Here is a 13,351-nt window from a genome sequence, read left to right as displayed (position 1 = left end):
TCAAACCCCCATTGCGGAATTTACGCAGTAGAAGGTTAGATCTTGTCTCCGTAATCAAATAAAATCACAGCATGGTTTTGGGTAAAAAGGGCACTATAAACCTACTAGTCCAACATAGACTCCCTAGTATAGGTCTTCACAGGTCCACCCGAAACCGAACCTGATACCTGACATTGGGACCTGAGTGGGTACTGGTCCAAAATTCAAACTTGTCTTTCTGGTCCGGGTCGGGTCCTGTTTGAATGACAACGGGTCTCGGGTTTATGTAACCACAGCTGATAGACATGAGTTAATCTGACCACAGCTCTGCATAGCCTATAGAATATACATTTTAAGCTAATAAGGTAAATGTATTGACTTATAGAAGGCCTAGCCAACATATAAAGGCCTATTTGTTAACCTGAAGAGCATATTGGCTGATAAACATATTTTATATGTCAGTCTGGTCCCTATCGGACCTTTTAGGTTACGGGTTGGGTCTAGGTCTGGTTGTCCTTGGGTCCATTCGGGTTCGGGTCAAGTCTAGGTCCGATGGTCTTCGGGTCCATTCGGGTTTCGGTCTGATTGATCTCGGGTCTGTTCGGGGCAGTTCCCCCAACCCCCAAAAATCTAGGTACAATCAGGCCTGGGTCTGATCGTCCTCGGGTCCGTTCCTGTCCGGGTCCAAAAAGTTGATGAAGACCTCTACTCCCTAGGTAGCTTATACAGACCTACAGTGCCTTCCGAAAGTATTCAATGCCCTTGACTTTTCCACATTTTGTTGTGATATAGCCTGCATTTAAAATTACATTTCGATTTTGTGTCACTAATCTCCACACAATATCCCATGATGTCAAAGTGTAATTTTGTTTTTAGACATTTTTACAAATAATAGTGGTTGACATGATTTCTGAATGACTACTCCATCTCTGTACCCCACACATACAGTAGAATAAGGTCCCTCAGTCGAGTAGTGAACTTCATGCACATATTCAACCACAAAGACCAGGGAGGTTTTCCAATGCCTCGCAAACATGTGCACCGATTTGTAGTTAAGTAAAAACGATGAATTAGGCTTTGGATGGTGTATCAATACACCCAGTCACTGCAAAGATAAAGGTGTCCTTCCTAACTCAGTTGCCAGAGAGGAAGAAAACTGCTCTGAGATTTCACCATGAGGCCAGTAGTAATTTTAAAACAGTTACAGAATTGAATGGCTGTGATAGGAAATAACTGAGGATGGATCAACAACACTGTAGTTACTCCACAATACTAATCTAAATTACAGAGTGAAAAGAAGAAAGCCTGTACAGAATACAAATATTCCAAAACATGCATCCTGTTTGAAACAAGGCACTAAAGTAATACTGCAAAAAATGTGACAAAGAAATTCACTTTTTCTCCTGAATACAAAACATTATGTTTGGGGAAAATCCAACATATCACATCACTAAGTAGCAATCTTCATATTTTCAAGCATGGTAATGGCTGCATCATGTTATGTTTATGCTTGTCATCAGCAAGGACTAGGGAGTTTATTGGAAGGATAACAATAAATGGAATAGAGCTATGCACAGGCAAAATCCTAGAGAAAATCTGGTTCAGTCTGCATTTCAACAGACACTGGAAGACAAATTCACCTTTCAGCAGGGCAATAACCTAAAACCCTATATACACTGGATTTGCTTACCAAGACGACATTGAATGGGGCCTAGTAACCGTTTTGACATAAATTGGCTTGAAAATCTATGGCAAGACTTGAAAATGTCTGTCTAGCAATGATCAACAACCAACTTCACAGAGCTTGAATAATTTTGTAAAAGAATGACTGGCAAATATTGTACAATTGGTGTGCAAAGCTCTTAGAGACTTAGAGACCCAAAAGACTCACAGCTGTAATTGCTGCCAAAGCTGTTTCTAACATGTATTGATTCAGGGGGTTGAATACTTATCTACTCAAGATATAAGCCCTATTATATCTTGTTCTGAAAGAGCTGCAAAATCTGGACCCCTACAAATCAGCCGGGCTAGACAATCTGGACCCTCTCTTTCTAAAATTATCTGCCGAAATTGTTGCAACCCCTATTACTAGCCTGTTCAACCTCTCTTTCGTATCGTCTGAGATTCCCAAAGATTGGAAAGCTGCCGCGGTCATCCCCCTCTTCAAAGGAGGTAACACTCTAGACCCAAACTGCTACAGACCTATATCTATCCTACCCTGTCTTTCTAAGGTCTTCGAAAGTCAAGTTAACAAACAGGTTACTGACCATTTCGAATCCCACCATACCTTCTCCGCTATGCAATCTGGTTTCAGAGCTGGTCATGGGTGCACCTCAGCCACGCTCAAGGTTCTAAACGTCATCATAACCGCCATCGATAAGAGACATTACTGTGCAGCCGTATTCTTCGACCTGGCCAAGGCTTTCGACTCTGTCAATCACAACATTCTTATTGGCAGACTCGACAGCCTTGGTTTCTCAAATGATTGCCTCGCCTGGTTTACAAACTACTTCTCTGATAGAGTTCAGTGTGTCAAATCGGAGGGCCTGTTGTCTGGACCTCTGACAGTCTCTATGGGTGTGCCACAGGGTTCAATTCTCGGGCCGACTCTCTTTTCTGTATACATCAATGACGTTGCTCTTGCTGCTGGTGATTCTCTCATCCACCTCTACGCAGACGACACCATTCTGTATACTTCTGGCCCCTCCTTGGACACTGTGTTAACTAACCTCCAGACGAGCTTCAATGCCATACAACTCTCCTTCCGTGGGCTCCAACTGCTCTTAAACGCAAGTAAAACTAAATGCATGCTTTTCAATCGATCGCTGCCCGCACCTGCTCGCCCGTCCAGCATCACTACTCTGGACGGCTCTGACTTAGAATACGTGGACAACTACAAATACCTGGGTGTCTGGTTAGACTGTAAACTCTCCTTCCAGACTCACATTAAGCATCTCCAATCCAAAATTAAATCTAGAATCGGCTTCCTATCTCGCAACAAAGCATCCTTCACTCATGCTGCCAAACATACCCTCGTAAAACTGACCATCCTACCGATCCTCGACTTCGGTGATGTCGTCTATAAAATAGCCTCCAACACTCTACTCAACAAACTGGATGCAGTGCATCACAGTGCCATCCGTTTTGTCACCAAAGCCCCATACACTACCCACCATTGCGACCTGTACGTTCTCGTTGGTTGGCCCTCGCTTCATACTCGTCGCCAAACCCACTGGCTACAGGTTATCTACAAGTCTCTGCTAGGTAAAGCCCCGCCTTATCTCAGCTCACTGGTCACCATAGCAGCACCCACTCGTAGCACGCGCTCCAGCAGGTATATCTCACTGGTCACCCCCAAAGCCAATTCCTCCTTTGGTCTTCTTTCCTTCCAGTTCTCTGCTGCCCATGACTGGAACGAATTGCAAAAATCTCTGAAGCTAAGCTGGAGACTCACATCTCCCTCACTAGCTTTAAGCACCAGCTGTCAGAGCAGTTTACAGATCACTGTATTATTGACTGTATGTTTTGTTTATTCCATGTGTAACTCTGTGTTGTTGTATGTGTCGAATTGCTACGCTTTATCTTGGCCAGGTCGCAGTTGCAAATGAGAACTTGTTCTCAACTAGCCTACCTGGTTAAATAAAGGTGAAATCAAATAAAATAAATAAAAATGAGTGTTTTATTTTTGGTAAATGTGTGAACAATGTCAGCATTTTTTATCCATTTTGAAATTAGAGAGGATTTGGGGTAAATCTTTGTTGACAAAAATGAATTAAATCCATTTTTTATCCAACTTTGTAAACGCAACAAAATGTGGAAAAAGTCGAGGAGGTTGAATACTTTCCAAAGGCACTGACTGTATACAGTAGACAGTTTTAAGGTTCCGTTAGTAAGGATTTGAGTTAGATGACAATGCACAAACCACTCATTCTACGAAGCTTAATTAACAATGGTTCGTTTTGGCCAAATAATCTAAATAGATATCAGAAATATAATGGTGACAGACAAGTGACAACAACATTTTGCATACTTTCCCCCAGAATCACCTTTCAATGGTCAATCACGTTGGATTATTATGGCCATTATTTTTCACAGCCCTTGAATACCATTTTAGATGATCCAAGTCAACTTTGTATAACACTTAATAACAATACTTTACCGTTCTAAACTGTTGCAGAAATCTGACGGCCAACTAATTGCCAACTCGGGCCGACTCTCTTTTCTGTATACATCAATGACGTTGCTCTTGCTGCTGGTGATTCTCTGATCCACCTCTACGCAGACGACACCATTCTGTATACTTCTGGCCCCTCCTTGGACACTGTGTTAACTAACCTCCAGACGAGCTTCAATGCCATACAACTCTCCTTCCGTGGGCTCCAACTGCTCTTAAACGCAAGTAAAACTAAATGCATGCTTTTCAATCGATCGCTGCCCGCACCTGCTCGCCCGTCCAGCATCACTACTCTGGACGGCTCTGACTTAGAATACGTGGACAACTACAAATACCTGGGTGTCTGGTTAGACTGTAAACTCTCCTTCCAGACTCACATTAAGCATCTCCAATCCAAAATTAAATCTAGAATCGGCTTCCTATCTCGCAACAAAGCATCCTTCACTCATGCTGCCAAACATACCCTCGTAAAACTGACCATCCTACCGATCCTCGACTTCGGTGATGTCGTCTATAAAATAGCCTCCAACACTCTACTCAACAAACTGGATGCAGTGCATCACAGTGCCATCCGTTTTGTCACCAAAGCCCCATACACTACCCACCATTGCGACCTGTACGTTCTCGTTGGTTGGCCCTCGCTTCATACTCGTCGCCAAACCCACTGGCTACAGGTTATCTACAAGTCTCTGCTAGGTAAAGCCCCGCCTTATCTCAGCTCACTGGTCACCATAGCAGCACCCACTCGTAGCACGCGCTCCAGCAGGTATATCTCACTGGTCACCCCCAAAGCCAATTCCTCCTTTGGTCTTCTTTCCTTCCAGTTCTCTGCTGCCCATGACTGGAACGAATTGCAAAAATCTCTGAAGCTAAGCTGGAGACTCACATCTCCCTCACTAGCTTTAAGCACCAGCTGTCAGAGCAGTTTACAGATCACTGTATTATTGACTGTATGTTTTGTTTATTCCATGTGTAACTCTGTGTTGTTGTATGTGTCGAATTGCTACGCTTTATCTTGGCCAGGTCGCAGTTGCAAATGAGAACTTGTTCTCAACTAGCCTACCTGGTTAAATAAAGGTGAAATCAAATAAAATAAATAAAAATGAGTGTTTTATTTTTGGTAAATGTGTGAACAATGTCAGCATTTTTTATCCATTTTGAAATTAGAGAGGATTTGGGGTAAATCTTTGTTGACAAAAATGAATTAAATCCATTTTTTATCCAACTTTGTAAACGCAACAAAATGTGGAAAAAGTCGAGGAGGTTGAATACTTTCCAAAGGCACTGACTGTATACAGTAGACAGTTTTAAGGTTCCGTTAGTAAGGATTTGAGTTAGATGACAATGCACAAACCACTCATTCTACGAAGCTTAATTAACAATGGTTCGTTTTGGCCAAATAATCTAAATAGATATCAGAAATATAATGGTGACAGACAAGTGACAACAACATTTTGCATACTTTCCCCCAGAATCACCTTTCAATGGTCAATCACGTTGGATTATTATGGCCATTATTTTTCACAGCCCTTGAATACCATTTTAGATGATCCAAGTCAACTTTGTATAACACTTAATAACAATACTTTACCGTTCTAAACTGTTGCAGAAATCTGACGGCCAACTAATTGCCAACTCAGCGGAATGATGCAACTATGTAGGTAGCCGCACCACCCCCAACTACAAACACCGCGGCCAAACCCTACATAACCCAGAATTCCTGCTACAGCGCGTGCGTCATTGCGTAATGTTCAGGGTGCAGGTTTGTGTAGGTATGGGGGTGTGGAAGAACTGTTATTCTTACTGACACTCGAAACCATGGGGCTACGGTCCGTCCAGTGAGACAGGAGCGCATCAACGCAACGAAGACAGCTAATTGCATTATCGAATTTAAAATAGTGGTAAATGCAGCTTTTATGAAGGAGGATGGAGATAGAGAAGAGGACGAATGGGTTCGATTACCCAGAGAGAAACAATGCGAAGTCCGTTAACGGTACGTGTTCGCATCCTTGCTCCAATTCCATTAGGAATGTATAGTGGATGTTAACACCAGGCTGCTTGCTTTCTATAGGCTACATTTGATCAATTTTTTTATCAGGTTTTGTGCATGCGAATCTATACATGTGGAAAAAACATTTACAGTCATTGGGGAAAACACACAGGCATATACATATATCAATGTCCTTACATTCATGATACATTATTATACAATTACTGTAACATAGTTAATCATCCTGTTTTCTAGCCTACATCATATTCTGCGTATTCTATGTGGGGTGTTATAAGGTGGAAAAATATAGTATCCTTCTCACGAGCTGTTAATTGCCTTTCAAAATGTGTCTTACCTATGGGACTTATCTGACCCAGTGTGCTCCCTGCGATCTATATGATAGGCCTACTTTTGTTAGTCAGTCTTGATTCTTGCATATTTCACACTGTGATGGGTTTGTGGGTCGTTTGTTGAGAATAGAGGTAGGAATGTTTTTATTTGGACGTGGGCAGTCAGCGGTCTTTTGAAGATCGTAAAAGGTGAACTTTTGAACTTGGAGAACGCCCTGAAGCTATTAGGTTCAGTCACAAAATCCTGTGTTGGCTATTACCACCACAAAACATGGAAATGGCTGATGACCAAGACAAGGCAGCGAGAGAAAGAGAGAGAAAACATTGCGTTTTAATAATTCAATTAATCCAATTGGAATGACAAATTGGCAACATTGGCTTAGAACTGTTAATAGACCAATTCTCAGTAGAGAGATACACATATTTGACATCGTTTTAAATCGAATAAATCAACACAGTTAGAGGCTATTAAAGAGTAGCTATACGCCTATATTGTTTGATCATTTTTGGTGAGATGATGCCATCCATAATTGCACTATGTGTGATCTCCTGTCATAGCTATTTATTGAGGACCCAATTCACTATTCCTTATAAGGCTATACATCACATATTTGGTTATATTTCGTTTTTAAAATGATTTCTCTCATGCACGAAGGCAGGTTGACAAATATCGACACGTTGTTTCAAGGGAGGGACATTAGTGTCTCATCCAGGCGCCAGTGCCTCGTGCCCCAGTGTGGGTGTGAAGATTTATTGTCATTTCGAGGATTAAAATTCCTTAGGCCTTGACGAGGAATAGTAATCGAAAATGACTGATCGAATTTAAAGTATATATCACATTATGCTAGTGGACCATAAATGAATTGATTAATCTTATTTTGGCAATAATGAGGCCGAAATGCACTAATTCATGGTTTAGTATCAATAATGTTAAACCGTGTAGCCCACTGTAGGCTATTTAAGATTTAATCTGTGGCATTTATATAGCCTAAGGTTTTGATTCCTTTCATGTATGACAATTCGTTTTTGTGTGTGCAAACATTATTTCAATGACAAATGTGGAGATTCACCAAATTGACTAAAATACGGGATTAATAGCTCATTTTGGGCGGGTTCGATGGAACTGAATGATTTACATTCGTGTACAAATGTTACATTTAAGGTATTTAACTTTACTGTAGTTACATTTATAATACGTTATTAGAAATTGTGCTTATACACTGATCATAAACGTTATCACATAGTTTAAAATAAAATAAAGTAGCTAATTTAAATTAAATTAAGAAAATACAAGTATGGCGTGTTGTTCATGTTTATTTGATTTGGCCTAAACCTCGTAATAAATACACAAGTAAATATGAGTATTTTTTACAGATTCTTTACAAATGATTTCCATATCGTTTGCCAATGGTTAATTAACTTGATCATTATGCATATGTAAAACATACTTTTAAATAAGTATATCCTGAAAAAAGGGAAACATAAAAAGGTATCTAAAAAGTAATTAGTGGGCCTAACATATTTACCTAAAAATAATAGTTTGGTCCCCCCTTAAATAGTTATATTCTTCAAGGTTCTGATTTCTTCATCAGAGAATTTGAAATGACCCTAAAAGAACCTGACATGTTCTATTACTGTAAAGAAATGCATGTGTCTAGAGTAAGTATGTTATATTCCAAAGAAATGTTCTTCTCAAATGAAAATAGAGAAAATGAAATACTTTTAAAAGACTATTCATTTGCATCAATTTAACATTACCATAATTACCATAAAATACTCCAATTGTATTTTATTTTCAAGATTATTATGAAGACTTCATTGTGGAATTCCTTCTCAGTTGGTTTATTGACAATTTCACAATTAAACAATATTACAATTTAGTATAGCACTATATCAGGCCATTACTGTGCTGGCTATGCCAAACCTTTTTAAAAAACGGTATAGTCCTCTGGCGAAGAGCCCTGTTGCACTACACCCTATACTACAGTATCACCAGTCACCACTGACAGAATGTGAAAATATTCTAAACACATACTCATTTACTGCTTATCTAATAGCTTGGCTTATCTCTAAATTCATTCCAAGAAAAACTCAATTCCCATTGATCTGAGTGTCAGGACCTCTACATTTTCCTCTAATCAATAGAACAGGTCTGTTTTAATGTAATTGTCTTCACATTAAGTTAAATAGGAAAATAAGTTTGTGTGAATCTGTTGTGGTTTAGCCTCAGGGTGGTAAGAGGGCCTGGCAGATCTCTGCAGACACAGTGAAAGAGAGTGCTTTGTCAGTCCTCCACTCTGGTAGGGGCTGGGGGAGGTGGGCAAGGGACCATGGGGCTTTCCTTTCCCTGGGGGGACAAACTGTGTTGTGGGTGGAGAAGGAGGAAGGGCAGGATACGACCCCTGTGGTGCTGCTGAATGATGATTGAAGATTACAGTAGGGGAGGTGGGGTAGAAGAGGGGGGGGGGGGGGACACACACACAGCAGGCAGATGTGATCCATCATGTCCTTTTTACCAGAGAGATTCTTAACTCGACTCCCGGCCATATTTTAGCTCCATCTCTTACCTCCCAATCTGCATCAACCCCGCTATCAGCAGACACAAGACACTGTCACTCCCTCTACCTTTTAGTTCATTTTATTTAAACAAATATTGTTGAGAGTCAATACTATGAAGGAAAGACTAGTGGTGACAAATGACTGATTACGTAATTAACCTGATTAATACTAATTAGAGTTGGCCTTTACAGAGATCAGGAAAATATATTGTTAGGGCAGAATCATAGTAGAGGAATGACAGAGTGTCGTTTTGTTGGGTATAATGGAACAAAACAGGAGGATAGAAGTCATTAGAGAAACAGGTCTTTATGGAAATAATGTGCAGGCATAGTGAGAGGTATTTGCTCTGAGAGAGATCAGCAGGGTTGGGTAGGTTACTTTCTAAATGTAATCCTTTACAGTTACTAGTTACCTGTCCACAATTTTAATCAGTAATGGTGCTTTTGGATTACCCAAACTCAGTAACTTAATCTAATTACAATACTTTCAGTTGTTTTTAGATTACTTTCACTGCAGGTTAGCGTTTTTCGTCATGAATCTTGTTTTGGAGTTAGCTCTCCAGAGTGGTCACTAGCTGGCACATCCACTAAGTCATACAATCTGATGTTAAACCCTATCCTTAACCACACTGCTAACCCTAATGCCTAACCCTAACATTCAATTAAACAAGTGCTATTTGCATGTGAAAAATGAATGCCATATGCCGCATTTGCTATAGGCCTATTGTTAAACAAAAATTGGTGACACTTTGATATCTCAATAAATTGTAGCTGTTTAAGTCTATCAAACGTGGACAAGTTTGAGCATGTGTCTGTTAGGAGATTGAGCAATAAAAGCCCCACTGGTGGTCTTCTTAAATGAAACTTGTTTTTGAGAGTACAATAGGTCTACACCGGGGGAGTTTTTATTCCATAGGCTGGGATTCATGCTATGCAGCTGTTGCAAGAGTGCATTTTTCACTGGCTGTTCACTGGGTCATATTCATTATGCCGATTCTGTTGAAAAACGTTTCTTAAACGGAAGCAAACGGGAGGGACCTAAATTAATGTGTCCAGTAGAAACTCTTGTTTTGCTCTGTTTGCTTCCTTTTGGTTAAACAGTAAACAGTTTCGATAATGAATACACCGCTGGTCGCAAAAACAATGACTGATAGGCAGCTTCAACTTCTTCAATTCAACTATTATTGGGTTGAAATACACATATAGGCCTACATTTGCCATCCACAACAACTATGATCCGTAACTCGCAAATAGCAAAATGATAGATCAGTACGATTTACATCAATGCGCCACTGAGCCTAGATAATAATAATAATAATAATAAGTGATAGGCTATCTGTATTGCCCGTAGGCTACACCACTGCTGTCGTCCTAACCTCCAAGTGTTTATTCAAGTTGGATAATCTTTGTATGCCAACAACAGTCACATCGTTGGAAGACAGATTGGACGGTAGCTTATACAAAAGCCTATTCCTGCTCTTTTCATGCCATCCATCAAACACATTTGGTGTGTCATCATAGTGGTCTCTAAGTTGCGGTCAGACTTGCTCAGGCAGAATCAAACTTACATTTTCACCTTTTTTCAATGCTGATTTGAATGTCATTGAGAAAACAGAAATGTGTCAAACAAATGTTTGTAGAAGTAATCATCTAGTTTTGTATCTGTAATCTGAATACAATATTTTTGCTGGTAACATAACAGATTACAGTTACCGTTTTTGTGTAATCTTTACATGTAGGCTAATCTGTTACTCCCCAACCCTGAAGATCAGCCACTTCTATTGCTTTGTTATACTGTTAACAGAGATTTATGTGATATGTATATATTTTTTTAAATTCAAAGACACAATGCAGATCTATTATGGATTTGTGTATAAATGTGTGAGAAAATTATTTACCTTCTGAAATGATCAAACAGGACCAACATAAAAATGTTCAGCAAATCTATTAGATTTGACAGATTTCTACAAATAAATAGAAATGTATATGTCATTTTGGTATTACAGAATACTAATCATGATACGAGCATCAAGCTCTGTTCCTCGTTGTCTTGATAGAGAATGCCATGGCAAAATTCACCAAACAATGACAGTGACTAAATGATGACCATTGCCCAACATGTACTGCCTCAGCAGAGCTGTTAGTAAGGACACTATGTATTGCTGCTCCTGGGTGCTCCTCCTGTCCCGGTGCACTGACAGTAAGTGCCGTTACCAGGCAACACATTATTTCGGTCATCCCTGTAATGATACAGAGAGCAGAGGATAATTAGATCAACGACTGGTGACCCAGCAACCAGCAGGCCTCATGGATTCAACACTTCACACTGTAGAGTCAACTCAGAACGTACACGACTCACACATAACAATACCGAAATCACCAGACGCATCATAGTATTTAAAACATTCTCCTTTTTCTTTAGTATGAAGATGTAAATCGCAGGACATGATCAAGTCATTTTGCGTGATGTGTGTCTGTCTTGCAGTCAACACACTGGAAAGCCAATGCATTTGCACCTATGGGCTGAGACTTATGGAGATGTGGCTCTTGAGGCAATAATGGCCAAGTCTCTGTCGACCCCCAAACAACCCAGGAAAGTATTTACAACCTCCACTTGATCCATGAGCTAGAGGAGAGCCACTGAGCCGGCCTGGAGGAATAACAAGGCTAGTTACTGACAGGCAGGCAGAGATGTTTTGTTCCTTTATCCAGCTAGCAGCCCAACAGAACACAGAGCGGAACCCTTAAGGTATGGACAAGGAATTAACAGCTGGTATTGAGATGCAGGGGGGCTGGCGTGGCGAGTCATAAAGTTTTTTGGGGGGAGGAGGCAGTACAGTAAGGGCATCAAGGCAGTTGGTACAGTGACATCGCAGATGCGTGAGTCTAGGGCCAGGCTTTTGTCAGGGCTCTGTGATATTCAACACGTTGGCCAGCCAGGAGCCGTAAACGTCTACAATTTGAGTTTGAATTTGGGTGGAGGATGAGTTTACAGGGAGCTGTAAAACACTGAACTTGGTATGTAGAGTAGGGATGCCTTTCCTGTGGATCTCACAAATCAGAGCCAGGGTATTGCTACAGGAGACAGTTGTTACGGGCTATAAAAGAGCGGCTTCCCCTGACTGTGACACATTTATTCAAATTAGCCCCTCAAACTTAGTGCAATCAACACTAGAGTAGTGACGGATGTAGTGTACCTGTGTTTGATATACATCTCTGTCGATAAAGATACGGCAGGTCTCTCACTCATTCATTCTTTTGGAAAGGAAACAGATTTCATTAATGCGACGTTCATTTGTTACCTGAGCCATCTGCACTGATTTAAGGCAGCACAGTGAATTACTGACCCTGACATTTCACAGTCAACAGCAAAGACACACAGTCACATTCCCAATGACTGTTTTAGCAGGAATCTGCTAACAATCTGGGCTTTCTAAACTTTCATCCTCATCACTTCACAATCCTCACAAACTCTTTGTTTGTACATGATTGGCCAGTGGACATTCTCCAACTCTCTTTGAAAACTTGGAGGACTCAGAGAGGCTCAAAACAAAACTCAAGAAGATAACATGTTCCTTATAGTGTCACATGAATGGTGCCATAACTTTTCTCTTATTTATTGGCACTCATTTAATAAGATAATTATTATCATATGCCCTTGAGCCATATGTGTGTGTGTGTGTGTGTGTGTGTGTGTGTGTGTGTGTGTGTGTGTGTATATACTACGCTATCCAGCCCAGTGCGTGGTAATAAAACTCTGACCCCTGTTATGATGAAAGGGAAGTTGATCCTTTGAGCGTGTCGGTCGACCAGCTGTGAATGACCCCCGCCCAGCCCCTCTGTGGCTCTGACCAGGGCTTGACCTGAGAGCTGAGCTGAGGGGGCTGGTGGGATTAGTGCCGATAAAGACATACAGTCAGCATCTTTAACCAAATCACCTACTCTAACAAATTACACCAACATGGCTAGAGGACAGAAAAAAGCATATAGAAATGAGCGAAAGTGACATTTACATTTTTTCACCCCACTTATATACTGCAGGTTTTAGAATCTCAGATCTACTGAAGACTACATTTAAGGTTAATAGGTTGTGTTACTCATACTTTAGGATACATTTTAGACTGAGTGCGGGACATAGGCCACGTTTACACAGGCAGCCCAATTCAAATATATTTTTTCAGTAATTGGTCTTTTGATCGATCAGATCAGCTCTGAAAAAGATCTAATGTGGTTGGTCAAAAGGCAAATTAGTGGAAAAAAGATCAGAGACCCTGTTAGAGGGAGTGAGCCGCCCATCCGA

The sequence above is a fragment of the Oncorhynchus clarkii genome, chromosome 30 (assembly GCF_045791955.1).
Source record: "Oncorhynchus clarkii lewisi isolate Uvic-CL-2024 chromosome 30, UVic_Ocla_1.0, whole genome shotgun sequence".
Lineage (NCBI taxonomy): Eukaryota > Metazoa > Chordata > Actinopteri > Salmoniformes > Salmonidae > Oncorhynchus > Oncorhynchus clarkii.
The sequence above is the reverse complement of the archived record's forward strand: the minus strand, read 5'-3'. Positions refer to the sequence as shown.